Below are 20,219 nucleotides of genomic sequence, written 5' to 3'. Positions count from 1 at the left end.
ACTAGAAGAGTTCTACAAATAAAAAAGACCATTTATATGAGACAAATTGAGCACAAATTGGGTTGTGTAGAACACTTCTACAAGAAACTGTATTAAGTACGCTTTCGTCTAAGCTTATATACTATTCCAAAATGTAAGTCCAGAAACGTAACACAGAATTTTAATAGAAAAGTTACCTATATATATAAAATTAAGTGGCAAAACTTCCTGTTCGCATACTCCTCCTAGACGGCTTGCCCGATTTCAATGAAATTTTCAGGGGTGATTGGGGTCCGTTTGGAGGGTGCACATAAGAAATTTAATGGGTGTATCATTGCACGTTTTGCAAAAAAAAAAAAAAATGATACATCCCGCCTATACAGATTCTCCTGAAAATTCCAGTTTGAATCGCGAGATATTGTACTGCACCGTAGAAACGAACAACTTCAGCGTGTTTCCGAGCTACACCGTAGTTAACGGGTGATTTTTTTGAGGTTAGGATTTTCATGCATTAGTATTTGACAGATCACGTGGGATTTCAGACATGGTGTCAAAGAGAAAGATGCTCAGTATGCTTTGACATTTCATCATGAATAGACTTACTAACGAGCAACGCTTGCAAATCATTGAATTTTATTACCAAAATCAGTGTTCGGTTCGAAATGTGTTTATCGACAAATTTTGTTCAGCGATGAGGCTCATTTCTGGTTGAATGGCTACGTAAATAAGCAAAATTGCCGCATTTGGGGTGAAGAGCAACCAGAAGCCGTTCAAGAACTGCCCATGCATCCCGAAAAATGCACTGTTTGGTGTGGTTTGTACGCTGGTGGAATCATTGGACCGTATTTTTTCAAAGATGCTGTTGGACGCAACGTTACGGTGAATGGCGATCGCTATCGTTCGATGCTAACAAACTTTTTGTTGCCAAAAATGGAAGAACTGAACTTGGTTGACATGTGGTTTCAACAAGATGGCGCTACATGCCACACAGCTCGCGATTCTATGGCCATTTTGAGGGAAAACTTCGGACAACAATTCATCTCAAGAAATGGACCCGTAAGTTGGCCACCAAGATCATGCGATTTAACGCCTTTAGACTATTTTTTGTGGGGCTACGTCAAGTCTAAAGTCTACAGAAATAAGCCAGCAACTATTCCAGCTTTGGAAGACAACATTTCCGAAGAAATTCGGGCTATTCCGGCCGAAATGCTCGAAAAAGTTGCCCAAAATTGGACTTTCCGAATGGACCACCTAAGACGCAGCCGCGGTCAACATTTAAATGAAATTATCTTCAAAAAGTAAATGTCATGAACCAATCTAACGTTTCAAATAAAGAACCGATGAGATTTTGCAAATTTTATGCGTTTTTTTTTTTTTAAAAAGTTATCAAGCTCTTAAAAAATCACCCTTTATAATGAATTACAGTATCCGATATTATTCTGGAGAGGTGATGACGGCTATCACATCAATATGCGATTGATAAATCGAAGAAATGTTACTTACGATTAAATATTTTGTGTATTGTTCATTTATAGCCAAAGAAACACCAAAAAAACTCAGTGCAAGAAGACAACTACATCCTGAAATATCGCAAGCTTTTCCATCAGTATTTAGTTGATATGTATGCGAAGATCGAGACCGAACGTGTCCACTTTATTCGATTCAACCAAGCGAAATTGCGTTCTGAAGAGTACATCCATTTGAGAGATGCCGTGATGAATGATGCAAATGTGAATAGAATTGGACGTCTGACAATATTGCCAGCCACATACATCGGCAGTCCGCGCCATATGCACGACTATACGCAAGATCCGATGTCGTATGTGCGCCATTACGGCAGTTCGGATCTGTTCATAACGTTCACGTGCAATACCAAGTGGAATGACATCAAATGCCATTTGTTCCCCGGTCAATCAACAACTGATCGTCACGACTTAACAGCACGTGTATTCAGGAAAAAGCAAAAAGCAATGATGGATTTAATTGTGAAACTTCGTGTTTTTGGAGAAGTTCGATGCTGGATGTACTCGATCAAATGGCAGAAAAGAGGATTACCGCATGCACACATCTTGATTTGGTTAGTTCGAAAAAATACGACCAGATCAGATTGATAAAGTCATCTCAGCGGAAGTTCCAGATGAAGCAATCGACCCACAATTGTTCAACGTTGTAACTAAAAACATGATCCACGGCCCTTGCGGCGCTATTAATCCAACGTCACCATGCATGATTGACAATAAGTGTTCAAAGTGCTATCCTAGAGCTTTAGTTGATGATACAATCACTGGAAATGACGGATATCCATTATATCGGCGTCGATCCGCTGAAGATGGCGGTAATTCAACGGTCATAAAAGTTCGGAATCAAGACGTTGATGCACATCAATGTAGAATATTGCAACTCTGTCAAATCGATCAAATACATCTGCAAATACGTAAATAAAGGCAGTGATATAGCAGTTTTCGGAGTGGTTATCAGAGAATAGATGAAATTCAGCAATACCAAATGGGCCGTTATATAAGCAGCAATGAAGCGGTATGGCGCATTTTATCGTTCCCAATACACGACCGGCATCCCGTTGTTCTTCATTTGGCAGTTCATCTCGAAAATGGTCAACGCGTTTATTTCACTGCAGACAATGTACAACAAAGCGCAGCACGACCACCGGGGACAACACTAACTACCTTTTTCGAGTTGTGTGAAAACGATGAATTTGCAAGAACATCGCTATATTCCTAAATACCACAATATTTCACTTGGAATCCATCATCGAAAACATTTCAACGACGAAAGCAAGGGGAGCGTGTTGACGGTTATCCAAATGTCCGTAAAACCGATGCCATAGGACGCATTTACACCATCCATCCGAACAACGCCGAATGTTTCTATTTGCGTCTACTATTAGTCAACGTGCGCGGACCAAGATCATTTGAAAACTGTTAACGGTCAGTTGTGTGCGACGTATCGTGAAGCATGTCAGCGATTGCATTTGTTAGAAGATGATATGCATTGGGACACCGCACTTCATGACGCATCACTCACATCTCATCCAAAACAAATACGCGTACTATTCGCCATAATAATATCTACATGCCTTCCGTCAAATCCGCAAGAACTGTGGAATAAGTACAAAGCCTGCATGACCGAGGACTCATTAATTATGGCGCGTAATCGAGCAGACTTGCTATATACATACATTACAAATGTATAATGATGCTTTGATATTGGTTGAAGATCTGTGCCTTACAATTGCGAATAAGGCATTAGCGCAACTTGGCATAACTGCGCCCAGCGGTTGACAATAACGCCGGTGGATTCTACTTTCCGGATGCGCCCGGTGGTACAGGGAAAACGTTTCTGATCTCTTTGATTCATGCAACTATACGGTCACAGCAGAAAATTGCGCTGGCAATTGCTTCGTCAGGCATCGCTGCTACTCTACTTGATGGCGGCCGAACAGCACATTCTGCATTGAAATTACCGTTGAACATCCAAGTCGTTGAAACACCAACGTGCAACATATCGAGGAATTCAGCAATGGCAAAAGTTTTGCGAGGAGCTGGAATAGTTCTATGGGATGAGTGCCCAATGGCTAACAAAAAGTCATTACAAGCATTCAATAGAACAATGCAAGATTTACGACAAAAGCAACAACTTTTTGGTGGAGCATTAGTCTTATTATCCGGCGATTTTCGGCAAACTTTGCCAGTCATTCCTCGATCAACTCCTGCCGACGAAATAAACGCATGTTTAAAATCGTCAGTTTTGTGGAGACATGTTCAAAGGCTGACTCTTGCCATCAACATGCGAGTCCAATTGCAAAATGGTCGATCCGTAGCGGCGTTTTCGAAGCAGTTGTTGGACATTGGCGAAGGCAAAATACCAATCGATGATACCGGTTTGATCACATTGCCGAACAACTTAGGTACACTTTTACAATCGAAAGAAGAATTGATTGAAAGTGTATTTCCGAATATTGTTGTACACGTCAACGAAATCAATTTTGCCATTCAAGAAAAACTGCCAGGAGAAGCTACAACATATACATCGATTGAATAGCGTTTTGAATCAAGATGAAGTAGTCAATTATCCAACTGAATTCTTTGGATCCCCCCGGTCTGCCACCGCATCGTTTGGTCCTGAAAGTCGGTTCACCCATTATACTTCTACGAAATCTGAAGCCACCGACTTTGTGTAATGGCACAAGACTTTCAGTCAAAAAATTGTGCCAAATTTGGTTGAAGCAACAATACTAAATGGCAAGGAGCAGGTGAAGTTGTACTCTTACCACGCATTCCCATGATTCCAACGGACATGCCGTTTGAATTTAGCGCTTGCAGTTCCCAGTACGTCTTGCCTTTGCGATGAATATCAACAAATCGCAAGGGCAAACGTTTCAAGTGTGCGACGTCAATTTGGAAGAACCGTGCTTCTCCCACGGCCAATTGTTCGTCGCATGCTCGAGAGTAGGAACACCAAGGTGCTTATTCATTTACGCGCCAGGTGGACAAACCAAAAATGTTGCATACCAATATGTTTTATAAATAAGTAACAGTTTTACAACAATAAATAAAACACAAAGTAAAATCCCTTAAGAGTTTTAATCGATTTAGGTGTAGCGAAGTGCACAGGGTAACAGCTAGTTCCTTATAAAAGTAAAATTCTTAGAGAATTGCGATGTTAAATTAAAAAAAATTACGAATCAGCTTTTGAAATTTAAAATTTTTAATATTGCATTTTAACACAGAAAATTTTTTTCACTTTGTAAATAGTTGATCGTTTTCAATGAATTTGATCAAATAATACCTGAAAGCTGTCTTAATTTCAAAAAGTTTAAAAAATTAAAAGCTTTCTAGAAGCTTTTAGAGCTTGCCAAAAGCTCTTTGAAGATAAGGCAGGCAGACAAATTTGAGTACGAAGGGCTTGAGATGCTGGCTAGCATGAGTGTAGCCCGAAAATTTTATCAAAAAGGAAGTCTACCATAGACCAAATTTTCACAATTTGTTTGATCCAGTTGATAAACAAATCGACACCCATTACCTTTGTGTCGATTTCAAAGCAGCTATCGACAGCATTGACAAAATCTGCTTATTTCTAAATTTTATTTCTCTACAAAATTCTTATGGTTATGAGAAAACTGTACTCAACATTTTTATCACCAGCTCCGTCAAACTCGTAAAGAGCCTCGCCGAACCTTTCAATATTAGACAAGGTTTAAGGCAGGGCCGCTTATCGGAACCGCAGTGAGACTGTCTACTCTGAAAGTACCTTGCTCCAGGGGTGAGAGGTTGGTCCTAAGATCGTTGGTCGTAAAAAACGGAGCCATCAACGCAGCCTTTTTCAACTTGGAGAAATAAGCGAAAGAAGTTGGTCTTGTGGTGAATGAGGACAAGACAAAGTTCTTGGATAGCGTACACAAAACTTCTTCGCGTCTAGGGTACTTCGACACTTTCGGCAGCTATAAATTTGAAAAATTCAAGGATTTTGAATACCTCGGAACCACCATAAATACCACCAATAATCTAAGCCAAGGAGAGAATAACCCTTGCTTATAGGTTCTACTTTGGGATTAAAATTTCGCTCTGTTTCATTATTCGGCTAATTATACGGGCCAGAAGCATGGGCGATGTAGAATCGCGATAAAAATCACTTAGAGCATTCTTAAGAACTATTCTCCGCAAGATCTTTGGAGCCGAAAAAGATGGGAATACGAACTGTGCATCTCTACGCGACATGGATATAGTTAAGCGCTTAAAAATCAAATGAAAGCGCTGGTTAGACCATGTTGTCCAGATGGAAGATAAAGTCACTTCGATTCGAAACACATACAGCCATGTCCATGTCAGGACAGGAAAGCTTAGAGCACCGGTCCAATGTGATATATAAATCTTAAATACAATAGATCATAAGACTCTAGTAAATCGTCAAAGCGCTTTGAGCTTATCGAACAAATGATAAAAGAGAAAGTACACATTTCAGAATAATTTTATTTAAAAAACACGATACTACTTATTTTCAAAATGATTATAAATTCATATATTTTTAGAGCGCAATGAAAATTTGGAAATATTTCCGCTTAAACACAAGGGAAAATAATTACAATCAGCGTAGCAGAGCGTAGCCAATTTAATTATTTACTCCGAAAATCGTAGCATACTTTGTGGCGCGTGTAGCTGTTTTTACGCATTCAACAGACAACATGCTGCAACAGAACATACATTTTGACCCGGCGTGCCATATTGAATGCAGCATAATAATCTTTACACTAAAACACATGCGCACATATACAGGCCCGTGCGCAACGAATTATGTACTTTACATTTAAAATTTAATTACAGCGCAATGCAACAGCCACACGTTGTTGCAGCGGCGGTGCGCTGCGCAACTCAAGCGAGCCATAAACATATTACATAAGTACGAGCAGACGCATTACATGTGGCACAGTGGATGTGGCATACCGCTGTTAATGCCAGATACGCGTATCAGTTATGCTGCACTCATGCTACCGTAGACACGTCAGCTGGATTTGTTTTGCAAGCAACATCGCGTTTTAGCTGTGCGTGCGGAAAATGTTGCTGAAAATTTGTTAAATTTTGGCAAAATTTTCGCTGTAGTCGAAATGTGCATTAGGTGAAATAAAATGAAAACAATTAGCAAATGTGCGCATTAAAATTTTCGCACACGTAATCGAAATTTATTCGAAAACAATTTTTTTTAATTTTGTTATGAGTTTTGAAACAAGAACGTCGAAGAAGGAAAATACGTTAAATTCCCGCTCAACATTCACTCGTGAGATTGCTTCACTCTATGGGCTCTTGAAAGAAGATCTGTCGGTATCGAGTCAAATTTTTTTCAGCGATAATACCCATTTCTGGATAAATTGATATGTACATAAGCAAAATTGCCGCATTTGAGACGAAGAGAAACCTGAAAAAATTCAGGAAGTGCCATTTCATTCAGGAAAAACTAAGGTTTGGTCTGATTTGTTGGGAAGTGAATTCGTCGGTTTATATTTCAAAAATGATGGCAGTGAGAACACAAAATGGCAGGGGCGACTGTTATCGTGCCATAATAACCACATATTTGATGTTCGAAATAGAAGCTCGAGATCTCGGCGACATTTAGTTTCAACAAGAGAGCGCCACTTCCCACACATCGCAGAAATCAATGAGTTTACTGAGAGAACACTTTCCTGTGGCGATGCGTAAAGTCTAAGGACAATCCCGCTTCGATTCAAGCCTTGGAGAAAAACATCACGAGTGTTATTTTCCAGCTACCAGGAAATGCTCAAACAAGTCATCCAATATTGGACTCAACGGATGGATCATCTGACATGTAGCCGCGGCCAACATTTGAGAGATATAATCCCAAAACAATAAATGGAAATGAATGATCTTTCGAGTGATAGTAAACACTCTCTCCTAAATTTTAAGTTTCTGTTTCGACAAAATGATATTTGACTTCAATTACAAAGCCATCAACGGCAATGAGCTAGTGAACGAGATTGCCAAGTCTACGGTCGACGGCTGTCATGTAATAATGTGACCGACCGTGGTAAATCAATGAATTATCTTCACCATTAGCTGGAATAATCTTCAATAGGAACTATTGAAGGAACATGATTGGAATACTCATTGGTTACAGAATGGTGGTGGCACACGTCTACAGAATAGAGCTGATCGAAACGACTGCAGGAAATGTCAAGAGCAAAGCACTATTCTGCACTTGTGCAGCCTTAACAAGGCACACTTCAAAAACTTGCAGATCCAAGGTGTGAGACTCCATGATGTGAGACGCTGGAAGAGGGATCGTAAGTAAGGTCACAGCACTAAAAAGACTATAGACTTTACGATCTCTTTTTATTGGAATTTACTAAATGCTTTCGGATAATAACCGAAATAAACTTGAGAAATGAAATTGTATACAACAACGTTACCACTTTTAACCACAAAAATATACAGAACGTGAAGAACTGATTCGAGGCGAGCACACATGAAATAACCAAACAGATTTGGCAGTTTTGAACAAAATAGTAATTAGAACGCTCTTCTATAGAAAGCAAGGATTCTTAATTAACAAAAGGATTCACCAATGTTCAATAATTATGTATATACATATACTTAGAATTGATCAGATAAGAACTCCGTAAACTCAGACCGAAGTAATAAGTATATTCAAACATTAGAAAATAATAACCAACGGGATTACTGCACAATAAAGACTTGAGAAGATCGGAACATGTAGTTGTCAGAATCTTAATAAAAAAGTCTGTTGTGCAAGCCATAAACCATTTCTTTAACGGGAAACCGTTCTTATCTCAAAAGTATAAGCAAGGAAGTTTCAGGCCTAGTATGCACTATATTGACTAACGGTAATGACTTCTCTTTCATTCAGTTCTTCAGTTTGGTGATTTCGATATTTTACAAAAAGACACTCTCGAAAACAGATTATTCGGAAAACTTTTCAACTACAGCTATATCTTTAACAAAAGTATAAACTATTTTTATAGAAACCCGCTCTCATTAGATCATTAAATCCATTAACTAAAGATCACCGAAAGTAACTTCAACTTTAATTGGAAAATCATTGACGCAATTAAAAATACTTTAAATGCAGCCAAATGAATTTAAAAAACCCGCGGAGGTACCGATAAAAGAACTGCCAATAACTCACATACTAATTAATTCATTACGAAAAAGGCAATTCATCAAAGCGATAAATGAATATGCAATGAATATAGTGAAACAGCACGTTGCCACATGCCACAGCATGCTGCATGCAACAAGCGCCGCATGCATTCATAAATTCTTATTGCATCATGCATGGCAATGTCGGTGAGGTGCTGGTAAAATCAATGAAGGACGACAAGAAAAATATGCACCAAAGGGATATGGGGGTGATCAAGGTGCAGAGACGAGCCGAAGCATGGTACTGCTTAATGAAAATCTAATTGCCAACGGTGAACACTCGCCGCTCGCAGGCAAAAGGAAACGCAAAAAGTGCAGAGACGCGGAAAATATAGAGAGAAATGTTGCTGCTATGGTGAAGAAGAGGAATCGAAGAACATTGTTAGTGTCTGTGAACAGCTCACTGCAGCCGCAATTCACATAAAGCGCATAAAGTCAGTAGGATAGTGTGATATTAAATTTTTGACGAAAGCGGCAATAAATTAAGATTGTAAAACCTAGCATTGTCATGGAAATTCAGTGAGGGAAGAAGCAAATTAAACGGATAGTACGAAAATTCCGTGCAAGGATAAGCTACAGCTATATATGTATATAAAACACCGAAAGGCTTGTTTGCTTGCTTTAGACTTTTCTTTCACAGTACCATCCATCGAAACTACCAAAATACGATTTTTTCGGCTTTCCATGCCGTCCAGAATCAAAAACAATTAGATTCCCTCTTTTTTAGGTTTCAAAACTCTGTTAATTTTATATGGATAATTTGAAACGATGACGAGAGGCCGACTTTTTCAGAGCATACAATTTTTTCACAGTCGAGAATTTTAAAAAAATTGCATTTACCTAATAATTTATAGAGATACTGCTTTCACTAATCCATTTGATTTTAGTCAACTTTACGAGGTGGGTTCAAAAAGTATCGCGACAGTTTGCTGACAATTTTCTTCGATTGCTGGGGCGTGGTGCATCATGAGTTCTTGCCACAGGGAAGAACGGCCAATAAGGAATATAGCCTGCAAGTATTGCGCAATCCACAAGAAACGCCCGGATTTGTGGAAGAACACAAATTGGCTTTTGCACTACGATAACGCCCCTGCTCACACATCGTTGCTTGTGCGCGACTTTTTGGCCAAAAACAACACACTAATGATGCCGCAGCCACCGTATTCCCAGATCTGGCCCCCTGTGACTTTTTCTTGTTCCCTAAACTGAAGAGGCCCATGAAAGGACGACGTTACGTTAAAGACGGCATCGAAGGAGGAGCTGAAGAAGATAAAAAAAATGATTCTTTGAAGTGCTTCCGTTGGCACAAGTGTATAATATCTCATGGGGATTGCTTTGAAGGGGACAAAATATATATTCATGAATAAATAAATCATTTTTGAAAAAACACAAAATTCGCGATACTTTTTGAACACACCTCGTATTTAAGAAATTTTTTGGACGAAAAGGAAGATAGACTAATCAAACTAATCGGATTATTTCTACTAATTCATGGCTTATCTAGACATGGAGCAGCACAATCAACTTCATATTTGGACTTGAGGCGTACTTGAGCTTTCAAAGTCTCAAAAGCCTCCTACAAGTGAAGTGATATGCTCGAATGTTAGTCAATCTTGAAAGATTTCTTAAGAACAATAATTTTTGGCGACAAATATGACAATATTACCACAACTAGCTTAGAGTATCTTTAGTATGGTTTTGGGAATAGTTTGAACCACCAAGGACATATTTCAGATTATTACTTTCACTTATAAGGACTTAAGACCAGCAGCATTTCATCGAAGTAGCACAGTCTGATAAATCTAGTAGGCAAGGTTACGAAGCTTGCCAGATTTCGAGTGGATCAGATCACTCAATCTGTAAAACATAAAATTTTACAAAGCTCAACAGATATCGATGACAGGGATAAATTCAATTGAAGATTAATGATATCTATGCTTGATTACAGCTCCTTCAAGATTTACAGATTCCATTTCACGGGTTTCAATGAATTATCAAGCATCACTTGAAGTCGGCCGTTAAGTGCGTCTATACATACATATACATTTAAACTCTACTTTCTTTCCTACTTCTACATTGGTACGCAACTCATAGCTGACATGCCTTGGAGCGATATATGTATAGTATGTACGTATGTACACGCAATTAAAACAACAAAATGCGGCAGAATAAAATTTCCGTAGTTCCATGATGAATTGTAATCGGAAATGCAGCAGCTGTGCGGACAGAAAATGCGGCGATAAGCCAGAAATGCAATGAAACGTGCGAGACATGCATAACGCGTCGATTCTGTAAGGAGGTCACGCACTATTACCTTCCACTATCCACCCTCACTTGAAAAACAGTAATTTACGCTTCCTCCTCGACACGATTCCTCCTCTGCTTAGCTGGGGCAGAGCTCACTCCATCGAATCGTCTGTTTAACCGTTGCCTACCCGTTTTCCAGTTTTCCATAATGAAAAATGCAGCGCATTCTTGTGGCGCCACCACATAGAAATGTTCGAGCCGTTCTGTCTTGAATATGTAGTTCTACATTTATATGTATATGTGTGTGTGTGTGCAAGATGAGTAAACTGATGAAATGACATGGTAGCAGACTGCTGACAGCCTCAGTTGAGGAAGCGCCGCTAGTCATCAAACTGCTATTACCAAGCCGACAGTTGTTGTTGATTTTGTCGATATTGTTGCAAGTGTCACTCGAGTGCTTGTATGGCACATGCATATAATGAGTAGTACGCTAAGAATGGGCAGCAAAATACTTGTGAATGTATATGTGCGTATGAATAAGAAACACACCATACACACATACTCGTTTATACGAGTATATCTACATTACGCTACACACATTAATAACTCCTTTTCTCACCTCCCTCTCATCTCCTGACTTGAGCAGCTCAAGCATCATACGAATATACAAATACATAAAAAAGCCATTAGCCGTTGAAGACACTCTACAACAACACAAAAAACAAGAAAGCATGGAGGCACCGACTCACCGTAAAGGAAGTCTCATAGTGTTGTTTACTATCAACACCTACTTTAGCGCGTATGCAGTTATCAATGCACACATGTACGCCCGTATATCTGTGAAATGCAAAATAACGTATCATCAATAAATTCGAAATTGAGTGTTTTATTGATAACGCTTCACTACTTCAAATTACAGACAAAATATTACATACGTTCAACATTTCAGATATAAACCAGTTTTAACCAATATTAATTTTTTTTTCACTTTTTTCACCATTTTATTTCGTGTTTCATTCATAACACTGTAAATTTCCGAAAATGTTAAAATGTTTTGCATTTCAGTTGACGATATATAAAAGCAGATATTTTGGACAAAAATATTTATTATAAACCGTCAATAGCTACTTTCGGTAGAAACTGCTTAATTTTCAGCTGATTCACGACTGGTATTTCATAAATGGTTCACAACTAGTTTTGTATAGACTAGTTCACAAATTAAACAGCAAAGGAATAAAATAGTTTTATGCTTGAAGGTGCTAAAAGTAGTTCACAATTAGGTCTTTAAAGTCAAGTTATCAAAATATATTAGGTCTAATACTTCCGCCATTTTCTTTGTAAATTTAAGGCTTTATTGTATAAAAACGGTCCAAAAGTGTTTTCCCTTATTCCCTCAAAAAGCAATGCTTAATTAACACACGAAATGCTTTATGATCCATTTTTTTGTGAACTAACACAAGTTGCTTTACAAAAATTCTATATTTTTTTAATACCTAATAGAAATCATATAGATGGTAGTAGTAGACTAATAGTATTATCTATGTGTGTGTCAGCCGCAGTAAAGCGTGGTCGGGTCCTCAGCCGCTATTTTCTTGAAATTAAAAAAGAAAAGCAAAAATTCCCGCAAATGTCGAGGAATCGGCTCAAAAAATGTCATTTTCAGTTCAGAATAAGTTTGGGATGCAAACAAATCTCTACAAATATTTTGTTGGGTTAATGTTGATGTGTTTGACCCTAGAGACATCTATTGGAAAACGGCGGAAGTAAAGTTGTAGGCCTAATACATTAAACAAAAGAAATAGTTTACGATTTTTAATCTAAAGACTCGTTTATTTTCATCTGACTTGCGACTGGTTACGAGTAAAATCTAGTTCCGTAGTGAAAAATTAAACAACATGACTACAAAATAGTTATTCTATTCATAGTCTAAATCATAGTTTATTTTCAACTTACTTTCAACCAATATTTTATATACCAGTTCAGAACTTACAATTTGTATTATTGGTGTATTCGATAAATTTTATCTGCTAAATATAAGCTACCTCTCACTCTATCTCCTTCTCATACTTTCAGTGTTTCAGTCCACACACATATACTTATATCGCATCTCTCATGTGGGAACTTATTTGCACACAGGTATCAGCTTGAGAGGTGACACATCTTTACAGTAATAATTGTAATTGAGTTCAAGCTAAAACAAATATAACCATTTACATATACTGGTATGCTTTCACGCACATATACGCGTGTCTATCCACGCACATCTACATTTATTATCAGCGATGTTTGTAAGTCGTTTCTACTAACAGTGTATTTGCAACGAGAGGTCAAAGTTCAAAGTGTCGTTACCTTAAATTTAATGACAAGCAAAATCAATTTAATTGCGCTTTTTCCTTGTCACTCTCATTTGTCGAATGCAAAACTTTACAATAATTTGCGGTAATTAAACGATTCCTTTTGCGATTAGTGTGTACAACAAATTTCAATCAGTATTAGTGAAGGGTTATTGAATAAGTGAGAATTGTCATTTGAAAAAACTTGCAATTTCAGCCGAATGCATAATATTGCAAAAATCAATTTCTGTGAGGAATTCCGTGAGATAAGTGTTTGTGGACACACTTTCAACAGTTTTTTTTGTTTATGGAAGACCAACAAAGACTCAAAAGCTTTAACAAAATATGAAATGTTTTAAAGGAAGCTCTCGTAAAACGGAACCAGAAAGTTTTTTTTTGAAGTTATACTTCTTATACGACGGAAAAGGTTGCGATAGATTCTGGTTGCGCAACCTTCCATATAAAAGTAACGCAAAGTTGCGCAACCTCGCTCCATCCATATGAATGTAACGCAACCTTGTCTGCGAAGATGTGCGAGCAGCAAGCGAAGCGGTGACAATCGGCGATCGTTTGTTCGTTTCTTTCGGCACAGCTCGGCCGACACAACAACACAACACAATGTTCCATGCTTATGCTGTTGTTGTTTTTGTAGAACAATGTTTCAATTTTTGGTTGGTGACATATTCACATGTGTGCGCATATGTATGTTTGTATGCTTGTGCATTATTGAAGTTATACTTCTTTTTCTTTCGTTTGTCTTTCATTTCTGCGAATTCTCAACTATTTTACGTATGTTTTGGTTGAAATACTCTGCGTTGGCCTTTCAGAATCACACAGAATCATTTCTGTGGTTTTTGAAACTGACCCGCGAGGACGAGGTATATGGTTTTATCTGGAAGCGTGAGATTTAAGAAAATCGCTCGCTTACAAAGGGTAAAACGACTTCTGAGTGGCGATTTTAAAGAATAAATTCACAGAATCATTTCTGTGCTTTTTGAAATCTATACTAATAAATATTTTTTTCTTACTAATAGAAAATAAATTTATCACAGCAATATACATAAACATATACATAATATTGCTGTGATAAATTTAATTTCTATTAGTAAGCAAAAAATTAATAGTAAATTTATTAAGACTATACTTCCTCAGGGCATCACAGCAATGTTATGTATATGTTGTATATACATATTATGCATATGTATTGTTGTGATAAATTTATTGCGAAAGCAAATGTTCTACAAAGTATGTATATTCTATACTTAAACAAAATTATTAGAACCATTGTATGTTTCTTGCATGAATAACCAAATCATACTTAAGTCAGCGCAACCTAATTGTCAATGGTGGTGTTGGTGGTAAGCGGCTAGAATGTCACGATGTGAACACTGGTTCGAATCTCAACAGAATTTATTTTTAAATTTTTGCTTTTTAACATCGTATACTATACTAATAAATATTTTTTTCTTACTAATAGAAAATAAATTTATCACAGCAATATACATAAACATATACATAATATTGCTGTGATACATTTATTTTCTATTAGTAAGGAAAAAATATTTATTAGTATAGTATACTATGTTAAAAAGCAAAAAATTAAAAGCAAAAAATTAAAAATAAATTCTGTTGAGATTCGAACCTGTGACCTGTGTTAACATCTTGACTTTCCAAGCACTTAGCACCAACACCACCATTGACTCTTAGGTTGCGCTGACTTAAGTATGATTTGGTTATGCATGCAAGAAACATACGATCGAATCTTAACGAAATTTATTTTTTTTTAGTTTGAATACAGTAGCGCAATCGTGCTTTCACAGACACTTGTCGCGACATGTTGGTGTGAGGTGTCTGGTACTGTCCGTGCGCTATTGTGCGCATAGGCAGTGGACAACGCTGCCGTAAATACATATGTTTCTGTCTCTTCATATTCTCCGCGATGACGAGGTGACTATGCACATGTGTGCGCATATTTATGTTTGTGTGCTTGTGCATTATTGAAGTTATACTTCTTTTTCTTTCGTTTGTCTTTCATTTCTGCGAATTCTCAACTATTTTACGTATGTTTTGGTTGAAATACTCTGCGTTGGCCTTTCAGAATCACTTCTGTGGTTTTTGAAACTGACCCACGAGGACGAGGTATATGGTTTTATGTGGAAGCGTGAGATTTAAGAAAATCGCTCGCTTACAAGGGATAAAACGACTTCTGAGTGGCGATTTTAATGAATAAATTCACAGAATCATTTCTGTGCTTTTGGAAATCAATACTAATAAATATTTTTTTCTTACTAATAGAAAATAAATTTATCACAGCAATATACATAAACATATACATAATATTGCTGCGATAAATTTAATTTCTATTAGTAAGCAAAAAATTAATAGTAAATTTATTAAGACTATACTTCTCAGGGCATCACAGCAATGTTATGTATATGTTGTATATACATATTATGCATATGTATTGCTGTGATAAATTTATTGCGAAAGCAAATGTTCTACAAAGTATGTATATTTCTATACTTAAACAAAATTATTAGAACCATCGTATGTTTCTTGCATTCATAACCAAATCATACTTAAGGCAGTGCAACCTAATTATCAATGGTGGTGTTGGTGGTAAGCGCTTGGAAGGTCAAGATGCTAACACAGGTCCCAGGTTCGAATCCCGACAGAATAAATTTTTAATTTTTTACTTTTAACTTCGTATACTATAAAAATAAGTATTTTTCTTTATTTTAATTTCTATTAGTAAGAAAAATATTTATTTGTAGAGTATATGATGTTAAAAGGCATACATCTTCTATCCTATCTTGTGTGTCTGTACATGCTCATATGAGTGTATGTATACGCATGTGTGCGCATTGACTTGCATGTTCATACATTCATATATACTTATATGTACATATATTTGCATACATTGCCGAAAAAATAAATCACAAGCATACAAACATACATATGCGTACACATATGAATATGTCACCAACAAAAAATTGATCTTCACAAGTCAATCCGGCAGCCAAAATGGCGAAGAACAAAAGAGAGATGATTACGCTGCATATTCTCTTCCGCAACGAAGAGACGGAACTACTTTCCGAGTCAAAATTCCTTCATTTAGAGATTGCTTTATTCTTCATTTTATGTGCATAATAAATTTATAAAATGTAAATTCAAGTTTTCTAGTTTTCTTTCATACAAAATGATATGCATTTCTGAAAATCACTAAGAAGTATAACTTCATCCGCGCGTAGGGACTCCACGCACCTTTTTTTTAATGCTTAAGGAAATTTTCGAAAAATTTGTTAAAGTTTTCACGGAAGATTTTAAAAAATTCTTTTTAAAAGCAACCTTTAAAGATTTGGTTTTAACAATTTTAACAAAAGCCTATAAAAGGTTAATCGATAATGACACAATGGCTTTCATAAACACTTTCGGAAATGCTTTCAAATAGCTAGGCGTAGGCGAAAGCTTTCAAAAAAGCGTTCACGACGACTTCTTAAAAAGCTTCTACGGTAACTTTCAGAAAACGTGTTCAAATATTTTTCTCAACAGTTTTCAGAAAGCTTTCGCTTCCAAAAATATTTCCCAATGACCAGATACAAAAAGCTTATAAAGAAATTTTCAAATATATTCACATTAGCTTTAAAATCCTCCCAAAATGATTTCACAAAACCAATCAGTCTTTCCTAGAAACTTGCAAAAATAAAAAGCTTTGAAAAAGCGTTAATGTGTTCGTCACAAAAGCTTCCACGGCTTCTACGATAACATTCCAAATAGTTTTCAAAATAGTGTTCGAATATTAAAAAAAAAAAATTTACAAAAATTTTCTCAAAAATTCTCGAAGATCTGTCTCATGCCTTTCACAAAATCTTCCAATAATTTAATAGCTTATTAAAACTGAGACCTTGTAATAAAATTCCTAAAAAAAGAAAATGACTCGCATAGAGTATTTTAAAATTCTCTCCGAAAATATTGATAGATTTCCTCTAAACGTATTGCTTTAAGCATAACAATATTGCTGTTTTATTAGCCGGCAGGCTACAGGTCAATGCTTTCTTCGCCAAGCGGTCTTTTCCACTCTCCCTTATTATCACAACAATTCGCACCAGATTTTGTAGCTGCTTTAGCCAATTGAAGTTCCACGGACTGCCGACTTTCGGTACCATAAAAATGTCAGCGTTGTAAAGCAAAATTTATGTGTTAGCGACACTTGCACGAACACTAACACACACACACAGGGCATTGTATGGGAGTATAGATGAACGTGCGCTACCACTTTTAGTGCTGAAATTTATAACCCAAAACCTAACCGCCTAGGTGTAGACCGCTATTGCACTATATAATATAGCTGAGGATTAAGCAACTAAAAGTATGCTACACCATGCATCAGCGGAGTAGTCTGAGTGAGCTAGCGCGTGCTTATTGCAATAAAATTATGTTGAAATTAAATTAATTCAAGGCCAACAACAAAAATTAAACTGGAAATATGTACATGTGTATATTTGTATGTTTATTTGTGAATGTACCATATTTGTATATATGTCTGTGTACAAAGCTACTGCGCGTTGTGACCCCCTAACCGAAGCAAACTTTTGCAATTTTTCAGCTTACTCGCCCAGCTTTATTAGGCATCCTTTAGCGCTAATTAAATTTCCTCTGTTTTTACTACATATTGCAGCTATTTCTATGTCTATATGTGTATGCGAACAGTAATAATTCTTGTGTGAACACATACAATACATACATAGTATTACGCTCGAACAGCAATTCTCTCGCTGTTATTCGTTGTCATTATTTTTCCTCCTCTCCACATACGCCTCCCGCCACCTTGCAGTCCTCACTTCGCTTTTATTTGACTTGCAAGTATTCCCACTTTCATTAAGATTCTCCTCTTTCCCCAGCAATCTACCCTTCTTCTATATCTAGGCCGCTTTCTGCCACACAATTAAAATAATCGCTGTGACAGCCATGAAATTAAATATGTTGCAGTGTCACTTTGCTTTAATAAATTTACTCAGCTGCACTTTAACCAGTGCGAAAAAACATGAACAAAAAGGCAGCACTGCTTTATTCCGTCCAAGATAATACATACATATCTTTGAAAAACTTTTACACAACTTCTGCCTTTTAGTTATCACGCATTGCATAATTTTATAAAAGAAATTTTTGTTTTTTCGTAATCTGGAATATGTTCTCATTAAGATTTCCGGCTTTAAATATTGGATTGCAATCCACTCTATATATGACATTTATAATTTACAGAAAATTTTGTATCAATCCATACTACCAAATTCTCGGCGTCACCACTGCGTATACGTAATAAATCTTACAGACAAAACGAACTGGCACTGCGCACAGTGGCATTGGCAGTGGAAAATATAGCACGTACTTGTTTATAAAAAAAAATTTATTGAAATTGGGAAAGTAAGCTAATTTTTATAATTTTTCAAAAATTATACTAAAAAATATCAACTTTTCATTTTTTGATGGAAAAAAACTTTATGTGCTTTGCCTTGCTTAGCCCTCTTACTATAAAAAAATGAAAGTTCCGAGTCTGTACTTTCAATTAAAGAAAAAAAAACCATCGCCAATTACCGTCCCTTTTAGTAACATCGATTTTAATTTCAAAAGTCATTTCCAATATTTCATACAAATGGTCAATAAGACAAAAAATGTAGTATACTTTCAAGCTCTCGGGAATTGAAGCTTGAGCGAAACCTACTGAAATGAACAACTTAGAGTTAGTTTCAATGAAAACAATTAAACCTGGGGCATGTGAATTGGGAATTTCATCCTTACATGCTAGAATCAAGTTTATGGAATGCATTCTCCATATAGCTTATAATTTACCATCTCAGAAATGGGCTGCAACCTTCAAAAACAAAGAAATTAAAATACAAAATAAATTAAAAATACAAGCGGCCTTTAAAGATAAAATGCGGTTGCGAGTTGATTTTGTTCAACAAGGTACAGGAACTTCTAACGACGGGAACACTTCAAAGCTTTTTTTTTTTAAACCCACAAATGGTTGTGGATATTACTGGCGTCAATGAAGAACTTATCGATCGATTCAGGATAATTCTTCAAATAATTACATGTGGCGAAAAAATTGATAGTGACAAATTTAAATTATATACGTCGGACACTGTGAAACTGTTCGTACAAAATTATAGTTGGTTTTATATGCCTGTTACTGTGCACAAAGTACTAATGCATGGTAAGGATATAATGGATGCTGCCGTATTACCAATAGGAATGCTTTCAGAGGAAGCCGAGGAAGCCAGAAACAAGGACTACAGGAAGTATCGATTGATGTTTTCGGGAAAGTGTGATCGAATTTCCACAAATACTGATGTCTTCAACAGACTTCTTATAACTTCGGATCCTTACATAAGTAGCTTAAGGCGTCATTCGAACAAAATTTCCTTAGATTTCCCATTGTTAAAGATATGGTGCTTGCATAATATTACAAATAAAAACTAACACAATTTTTCGCATATTATATTGGATTTTTATCAAGGTAAGGGTATAAATAACGTCACTTTGCGTTTAAGTTTAATTTTTTTTCATCAGGAGAACTCAATTAAGAAGTGTCCCGAAATTCAAGTCCCTAGGTCCAAAAATAAAAATTTTGGCAATTGCAGTTATATGGGAGGTAGGTGTGGCAGTGAGCGGTTTTCCAAGATTTTTTCAAGATTTCTTAATTTAGTCCAGAGAAGTGTTTCTGCAAAGTCTCATTGTTGTACGACCACTCCTCTTCTATTTTTTTCCAAAAAATGTATGGAGCGGTGCCACTGTGCTGCGCAAGAGTAACGTAAGTCTCAGTATTCTGAGTACTTTCTTGATTGCTTGTTTAGTGTAAACGTCGTAAAATTGCCGAAAATTTCACCCCTGCATATACGTAACATATTTTATGGATAGGCGGACTGCCACTGCGTATGAGCAACCTGCAGAACCTTTACTGCAAATGTCG

General features: G+C 36.7%; 2 pseudogenes; both read left to right on the top strand.

The window, feature by feature from the left end:
• Positions 1-14,070: 14,070 nt before the first annotated feature.
• On the top strand, positions 14,071-14,200 carry LOC125777932 (small nucleolar RNA U3; annotated as a pseudogene).
• Positions 14,201-15,333: 1,133 nt separating this feature from the next.
• Positions 15,334-15,461, top strand: LOC125777950 (small nucleolar RNA U3; annotated as a pseudogene).
• The last annotated feature ends 4,758 nt before the right edge of the window (positions 15,462-20,219 follow it).

Source organism: Bactrocera dorsalis, chromosome 3, assembly GCF_023373825.1.
Source record: "Bactrocera dorsalis isolate Fly_Bdor chromosome 3, ASM2337382v1, whole genome shotgun sequence".
Taxonomy (NCBI): domain Eukaryota; kingdom Metazoa; phylum Arthropoda; class Insecta; order Diptera; family Tephritidae; genus Bactrocera; species Bactrocera dorsalis.
This window is presented reverse-complemented; position numbering and strand designations above follow the sequence as displayed.